This window comes from Lytechinus pictus, chromosome 10 (assembly GCF_037042905.1).
Source record: "Lytechinus pictus isolate F3 Inbred chromosome 10, Lp3.0, whole genome shotgun sequence".
Classification (NCBI taxonomy): Eukaryota; Metazoa; Echinodermata; class Echinoidea; order Temnopleuroida; family Toxopneustidae; genus Lytechinus; species Lytechinus pictus.
The window spans coordinates 34,004,504-34,011,134 of record NC_087254.1 but is presented as its reverse complement, the minus strand read 5'-3'; positions in this window follow the sequence as shown (position 1 = coordinate 34,011,134).

Sequence of the window (6,631 nt, the reverse complement as noted above, 5' to 3'; positions counted from 1 at the left end):
TAGAAAAACATTTATTAATCAGGTTATATTTTAACTCAATCAACATACATGTACATAACTGATATTTTTTTATACAGTACATGTATGTACATACATCATAACTGAACAGCTCCTTTATGATTCTCTTAAATAAAATGCCCACAAATTAATATTGAAAAGACAATAATCCCTAATAACCGGTATTGTTGAAAATACATGTCGAGTTCATGGTTGAATCCTTGAATTAGATTATCTGTTCTATATTTAGAGTATTAAAAAATAATAAGAGCAGTCTCAAAATAGCCTCTTTCTCTCGGTTAATCAAAAAATAAACTTCAAACCGATTCCAATGATTTTCAAAGGCCTGCTCAACCCTGTCCTGAAGATATTTTGGTAGCTCTGGGGAGAACAACAGGATGTGAACAATCAGTCCAGAATCACAGACGCACAATTCTGATTAGAGCTCAATTCTTGTAATATGTAAACTGTACACAAGAAGCTCCTTTATAGTATATAGTCTGCTCACTCTGCTGTGCAAACCCTTCACTTGAGTTAAGGGTCTGAATGTGCAGCCTATCAATGCCTTGTGTACTGGAGTCCCTCTCGCTCAGAGCAAAATGGCAAGTTTTGATTGAACTGCTAGTCTTTGTGTAGAGACTCACTTGTGGATCAAAGTTTCAATCAAGGTCTGTGCCTGCAGACTATACATGTACATGGGAAAGAGATGGAGAGGTGGTCACATAAATATAGGATAAACATGTACATTAAAGAGAAATTCCAGTAGTTGCAGTAAACACTGATTTCATGAGAAAGTCTGTAAAACCAGGCTTAATTGTCAGTATATCATCGAGGATCTAGATCTGGTACAGTTACATAAACTGAACTTCGTGAAATCTTGAAATCTACGCTGAAAAATGTTCACACTGAAGATCACCAACACAGATAGGCACACGTGGGACAGTGTATTATTATTGCTGGAATAAAGACCCGACGGAAGTGACCGAATCCGCGCTTATTTTGCTTATTTCCCAGCAATTACACAATTTCTTCCAGAATCCTTTGGCACATATTTTTTATTCATACAAACAGACACTTGGGTGGTCATTATATTAATAGATTCTGTAAAAAGTCATTTTGCGATCGTTACCAAAACTGGAATTTATCTTTAAATGTTTACATGCAATAAAAGAAGAAGGGTATTCATACAAAACTGCAAAATGCAATCATACAATGTGATATGTATTTAAAATATCAATTTACAAATGCATGGTTCAGGAGCTCTGATAACCAGCCATCACATTCTTCAAAGAGGCAAAGTAGGCCTTGCCACCTTTCTCTCCCAAATACAATTAAAAAGATTTGTTTTCATTACATGCAGATTTGCTTGTAACATAAAGTAGGTTGTGCATGGTTTCAATGCAATGTATTAATCAAGCAACACACTTCACACTATCAAATTAAAAAAAAAAAAATTTTAACTTTGTTTTTAATTTTATAGAACACTCTAAAACTGTTACAAACATATTTTTATTTCCCTTCCCTAACAATAATTACTTGTAATATGTACAGTGCACTAACTAAGCCGTACAGTACTTTTATTAGAAATCTACGGAAACACACACCCCAAGCAGTCTTTCTACATGTACATGTACATGTACATCATGCAATTACAGTTCAATTACAGTATGTACATGTACCAGCAGTGTAAATTTTGGGATATTGAAACACCTAATGTCTTTTTAAATAACCCATTATACATGTATGCAAACTTTTAAAATGAAAAAAAAATACAATTTAAAATGTTTCTTTTATTCTTTTTAAGCTTAAAAAATGAATATAAATTCTTTTTACATTTTTTATCTTATCCCAGTTTTATAGCTGAAATGAATGTGACTTAGTTTCAACATTGATCTACAATGTAGTGAAGTGACTTGAATTTTTTTTTAAATAATACTAATACTTGATGTATTGTATCTACCCCTTATATACATGTACATGTAGTACAATGTACATGTAAAAATAAATACATTTTTAGTTTAAGGGTAATAATATTCTCAGATGTTTTAAAAACATACGGTAGGTTTGTTGACGTCCAATGTTTGACATGGTAACATGTTCCATGTGATTTAATAGTCCTCTCACAAAATTTCCTTCAATTTGAAAATTCAATATTGTAACTTAATTTTGATGTAAATCTTGATATCACTTCATTGTACATAACCTTTGACTTCAATTTTATGAACTGATATACATGTATGAATTTATTTTTATGACATGATCAAAGTGGTTATTATGCCCAGACCAATAGCTGCTCTGTTTTAATACATGTAAGTCAAGGCAAGAGCAATACGGAAGTGTTAAGCACTATAAAAGCAAGTATTATTACTATTATTATCATCATCATCGTCGTCATTATCATTATCATAGCATCATCATCATCACCACCATCATCATCATCACTATTATTATCAACTTATTATAACGATCTTAAAAAACAAAGGCTTTAATAAAGAGACCTTCCTCTGCTCTCTTGTTTTCATACATCTACATGTACCATCTCTTCACTCCATGTATTGTACCTGTATTAACCATTTATAGTTGGGTCTGAGGATCTTCAGTCCCACATACTTGGTTTAAAGTTGGGTTTCAAGATTTTCAGTCCAACATACATGTACATAGTATAAATTTGGATTTGAAGATCTTCAGTCCCACAAAGATGTAGGCCTACTTGGTACATGTACATGTATAAGGCTGGGTTTTAAGATCTTCAGCACACATACTCGGTATAAAGTTGGGTTTCAAGATCTTCAGTCCCACATACATGTAGTCAGTATAAAGTTGGGTTTGAAAATCCCATGAATCATTTGGGCCTCGCTTGGGACTCTGACCATGAGTCCTACATGTATAAATTGGGACTTGAATCCTTCATTGTACAACACTGGTATTCAAGGACAAGTCCAACAAAAAGTTGATTTGAATACTAGTAAAGAGGGAAAAAAAACCAATACAGTGTTACACTTAAAATTCCATCAATATTGGATGTAAAATAAAATAGTTATGACATTTGTAAGTTTAGCTTAATTTCACAAAACAATATGCAAATGAGGGGACTGATTATGTCACTATTTATTTTGTATGTTATTATGTAAAATCATTTTCTCCTCATTGTCCTGTGAAACAAAGTTTTATTCCTCCCTGAACATGTGGAATTTTATTGCTTTAATTTTTATTTCAGATAAGTTGGTCCTTATTTTCAAATCTGTTAAAGATGTTGTTTGAAGGTTTGCATGGTGGCATGTACAATCGCTGATGTGGTTTACGGTAAACCATGTGAAGTAATATGGTGTACCGTAAACCACATCAGCGAAATCTGTTAAAATTGTATAATTTAAAGTTTTTAAACAATTAAAAATTACAGAAATAGTGACATCATCAACTTTACTCATTTGCATATCACTGAGTTGTGCACATTTTTATAACTGGCAAAAGGAATTGACTGACAAACTTAAATTAAAATTCAATTTCAATTCAGTTTATTCAACAATACATTTCATGTACTCATCAATCGTTGGATAAAAGTAAAGTGAAATACCATGTAAGTAAGTAAATAAAAAAGTCCAGACTATTAACAATGTGAGTTTCCAATAATAAAAAAACACATAACAGAGAAACATATATTCACAAAAGCTAACTTGCTCCAAGAGTTTCATTCTCCTTTAAGTTTATTTTTCCCCGTTTTGGTGCATTTCAGGCCAAAACGGAATTATAATCTTTATTTTGGTACAATTATATTTATATATTTTTATGAAATAAAGACAAAAATCGATGAGCCCCGTCGGGGGATTTTGCATTGTTAACCCCCTAATGGTGGCTGCACGATAGCGAGCCGTCTGTGTAAGAGGAGAAATTTAAAAAAAAATTAAAATGTTAAAAAACTCCTCGCAACAGACGGCTGCCAGCTGTCTAATCTGTAATCATTATCCTGTTGCCACAAATTTTTTTTAATTCATACTTTTAATATCCAGACATTATTTGTGCTATTTTATACATCATGACCTAAAAATATGTATTCAAGAATGGAGTTATCATACCTGTGGCAATATTGCCATAATATGGTGATCCAGGTTCACTGTCACTGTCATCAAGCCTTCCCATGATTTCACCTTTCCCAACATCGCTGTCGCCAACAAGGAGAAACTTCAGCAAATAATCATAAGATCGGGCAGATGGAGAGCTGGGAGGACTCTCCATAATTTCTACCAAGTTATGACCTACTTGGAAGAAACCAAAAGTCTTCGAAAATGTTGTAAGATTGATTAAAAAATGGTTATCAAATCATGGTTGTTTGTTTAGTGCGAGGAGACGAAAAAGCCGCAGAACCACGGCTAACCACTCCTCACTAGCGTCTTCGCACGGCAGCGGTCGGAGCAATTACGGGGTTTTGATGCTACAGCCTTCCGCTGGGAGCACCGTGTGCCTCCTGTAGTAAAAAGCTCTTCCCGTACACGAACAAAAATATATTGATCAGTTTCTACCTTTTCCAGACAAAAATATCCAATGGTAGAGATAAAACGAACAGCTACAGTCCTCGGTGATTGCAAATGTCATCAAAACAACATGGCAAGGGATCAGTTGATCCATGGAAAACACTACAAACAATCATGTTTTCAAGGTTTTCTTCTCTGAGTCTGAGCTCGAACGAAATATTGCATTGTCAATATTCATCCAGCAACCTCCTTTCCAAAAAATCTGGAGATCGATTACGAGTTGTTTACATTAATAGCTAGCCAAGAAAATGGGGGCGACATTTCACAACAAAACTTATCCAAATGTTACTTGTTACCTATAGGCCCTGATTATTATTTCTTAAAATTTGATTGATCTCAAGGGGATAAAAGAAGCTAAAACTTAAAAAATGAAGTAATAAAGTGCGTTTAGCAGAGAGGAATATTAACAAAAGTGTTATTTTTAGTGTTTGAACCACCGTTTGTTTCTCAATCAAGCTATATATACAACTAATTTGCACCTTTGATGTTCTACCGAGATTATTCTGAGGTTTACTGCTAAGAAAGCACGAATGCCTGTGAGCAAGCAACCAGGGGACCAATGGCTTAAGGTCCTCTCCGAGGGACCTGGTAATGAGGATAAATGCCTTACCAAAGAGCATTAACGCACCACTTCGGAAATACCCAGTTCATGGTGAAAATTTTTAAGTCATTTAAAGGATTTTATCAAATTATGATATATGTATTTCTTGAAATGTACACAGAGATCATAAGCAGAGTCAAAATTACGAAATTGGCATGATGATGATCTGGGGAAGAAATCCTTGTGCCACTTGCAGCAATAAAAATATAAATAGCAGAACTACATATACATTTTTTTTTATTTGTCTATGCAGATTTTTATAATTGGAATGGTTCTAGTAATTGCTTATATATATAATTGACTAATCAATTCCCACATAAAAAGCACATCGCAAAAAATGTTAAATTCAATCATTTTTACATTGTGGAGGAGTGATTAAAAGGCAGAGGCTTGACAAGGACGACTCATTTTCAGTAGTGTTACTCTTTTATGGTATAGAGATGATCTATAGCCTACCGTCTATATAGGCTATATTGATTGGTTGATTAATTAATTGATTGATGGATGGATGGATTGATTCATTGATTCATTCACTCATTTGTTCGTTCATTTATTTATTTTTTCATTCATTCATAACTTCATTCATTCATTGATAAAAATATATCTCACTTTAAATTTTCAGCAATGAAAGTACAAAATGGTTGTCACGCTTTTTGACTTCTTTTTATTTGTCTTCTTTCTCTTTTATAGTCTCTCCTTTCCTTTCTGCCTCTTTGGCCATATGCTATTCTCTTACTCCGATCTTACCCCATCTCTTGCAATTTCTTTTTGGTTATCCTGTGATTTTTTTCTCAAACACATACATTATCTCCAATATCCTTAAGTAGGGTTTAAACATCGAGTTGTTCATGTATCAAACCTCTTAATCCCTCGCACCTCTTGATCCCTCCAGCCTGTCCCCCTCTCCCTTTCTTGATCTCTCCTGCCTCCCCCTTCATCTATCCAGCATCTATTCCCTATCACCCTCTCTTGATCTCTCCAGCCTTCAGCCCCCTCCCCCAGCCTATCCCCACTCTCTTGATCTCTCCAGCCTATAACCCTCCCCTCTTGATCTCTACAGCCTCTATTGACCCCCCTTCTCTCTCCAGACTATTCCCCCTTGATCTCTCAAGCCTTTTACCCTCCCCCCCCCTTCTGTCTCCAGCTCACTCCCCCCATTGATCTCTTTAGCCTCTCTTGATCTCCCCCCCCCCTTCTTCCCCAGCCTTTTACCCTCCCCCTCTTGATCTCCCCCTTCTCTTTCCAGGCCACCCCCTTGATCTTTCCAGCCTCTCTCCAGGACATCCCCCCTAAATCTCTCCAGCCTTTTACCCCCCCCCCCTTGAACTCTGCAGCCTCTTTTGATCTCCCCCTTCTCGATCCAGGCTATTTCCGCTTTATCTCTCCAGCCTCTTCCACTCCCGCCCTATCGATCTCTCCAGCCTCTTTACTTCCCCCCTCTACCCCCCGCTCTCTCTTGACCTCTCTACCCTCTCCCCTTCCCTTCTTTCAATCTCCAACCTCT